This window comes from Gadus chalcogrammus, chromosome 3 (assembly GCF_026213295.1).
Source record: "Gadus chalcogrammus isolate NIFS_2021 chromosome 3, NIFS_Gcha_1.0, whole genome shotgun sequence".
Classification (NCBI taxonomy): domain Eukaryota; kingdom Metazoa; phylum Chordata; class Actinopteri; order Gadiformes; family Gadidae; genus Gadus; species Gadus chalcogrammus.
This window is the reverse complement of record NC_079414.1, coordinates 19,075,479-19,077,978: the sequence shown is the minus strand read 5'-3', so window position 1 is coordinate 19,077,978 and position 2,500 is coordinate 19,075,479.

Sequence of the window (2,500 nt, the reverse complement as noted above, 5' to 3'; positions counted from 1 at the left end):
CACACACACACACACCACACACACACACACACACATACACACACACACACACACACACACACACACACACACAACACACACACACACACACACACACACACACGTCCCAAGGAGATGCCGAGAGTTGATTGGTCAGATTAGCGGGCTGAGTCCAGAACCTCAACAGCGAAAGGCTATGATTGGCCGAGGATCAGTGTTCTTGTGAAGTGACTTCAACTACCTCTCTCTCTCTCTCTGTCTGCTAGTCTCTGTGTCTCCCCCTCGCTCTCTCTCTCTCTCTCTCTGTCTGCTAGTCTCTGTGTCTCCCCCTCGCTCTCTCTCTCTCTCTCTCTCTCGTTTACAATGCAGTTCTCTATGCTCACAAACTCTCTCTTCCTTTGTTCCTCGTCTGTGTGTCGCTCCCTCTGTTGTTGTTTCTCCGCCTGTCGGTCTGTCTCTTGTTATTTCTACTTCCCTACTCACGATGCCCACCATCGGCTCGTCCATTATACGTTTATAACACAGGCTGCTGAACCCTTAACACAGTCCCACTCTATAGGGGGATACTGTTTTCCCTTATGCCGCTCTTTAATCCCACTGCAGCTCAAGCAACACCCCCCCCCCCCCCCCCCCCATTGTTGTTGTATGCTTCCCGTCTCCAGCAGAGTGTGTATGGTACTTAAGCCTGCTGATAATATCGCGGGATAATACTGTAGTATTATCAGTGTATTAACTCAGTATGATCCTCTCCCGTCCTCTTCTTTCTTTAATGCTCTCGAGGAAGAAAGGATTCGGCTGGAGAGCAATGATACATTGTGGGTTTTTGGGCTTCGGTAATTGAAATAAGCATTGGTTTTAAATAGGGGACACAAGCATGCATGCACAAACACACGCACACGCCACACACACACAACCACACACAACACGACACACACACACAACACACCACACACACACACACACACAACACACACACACACACACACACACACACACACACACACACACACACACACACACAGTGTCACTAGTTGACTCTTTGTGGCTTGTACGGCTAGTCTTATTCTTAAATATAAACAACAACATATGCATTGCAATATTCTTCCAACATTTTCCAAAATTTGAATTAGTCTGGGGTTTAACTTTACTGAAGCATCATCGCTGCCATCTCTGCAGACAGGAAGTATCGTTCGATTGGATGGCTGGGTGTTGCTCACAATGATTTAATCTAGACCGGAGGATCAAGTGTAGCAATGAATCACCATTTCCTCAGAATCATTTCTTACATGATTTATTAATGGTAATTTGTGTAAGTGTGCGGTTTCCTGCGTGACCCAGTAACCCCACTAAGCTAGCGTTTGGCGGTTGGCGGTTGGCAGTTGGCGGTTTGCGTTTGGCGGTTGCTGTCGAGGTGGTTCTAGTTGCACACATCTGTCATGGATACTTCACAGGGTCAGCGGGAGGCGCTGACCTCGTGTTCGCGTTTTGTTGAAAGAGATTCACGCCTCAGGAAAGCCACCGCAGGTGAAGCGACGAGGTTTGTCTACAAGGGGGGTGAATCAGAGGTATTGGGAGCTGGAGCTGAGGTGTGCTGGATGCATTGGTTTCCTGTGTTGTAGGCAGCACAGCTGTGGTAGAGCTGGAGCCTTCAAAACAACAGGGAACATCCCCAGGAAATAACACATGGAAAAACCTAAAGCCCCTGAATGTTTCACAATGGAATGGAACCGAAGACGGGGAAACACGCTACCTCACTGATGGTGTGGGAATTTAGTGAAAATATACCTACATTTTTAATTAGATGATCTCCTGACAGGTCATGTCAAGGGACATTTGACGTGCTTCGCGTTAACTATGCTTGTGCTGTTTAAGTCAATTGGGGGGGGGGGGAAAGTAGTCCCCATGTAATTTCCGAAATGATGGCCAAGTAGTCTAGCATCTGGAAGTTTTATGTTCCTGGTGTGCTCGTTCCATGGGACCCCCTGGAACAGGAGGACTTTTCCAGACTGCAAAGGAAGAGGCCCTGACCTCACCGTGTTGCATGTTTTGTCATGGTTACCTGCAAAAACATTCTTAAAGTCATTATCTCTGTCTGCCTCTGTTTCTCTCTCTCTCTTTCTTTCTGTCTATTTCACTCTCTCATCCCCCTCCACACACACACACACACACACACACACACACACACACACACACACACACCACACACACACACACAGACACACACAAGCACGCACACACTCTTATTTCTCAATCAACTCCCCTTCTCTCACACGTCAGAGCTTTCAGAAGGTGTGTGATCTGCGTGGTGGCGGTCTAGAACACAATGCACCCCAACAAGCTAGCCACTGTTAAGAAACTTTAGAGTGTTTGTGTTTTTGTTTCAAAATGATTCCACCCGTCTGCACAGGAAAGACCATTGCGACTTTGGGCAATCTATTCCTCCTATAACAGCTGTGATTGACTTCCTGTGTCTTGTCAACCACTTCCTTAATCACCATAGTGAAAGCCTGGCCTTTAAACA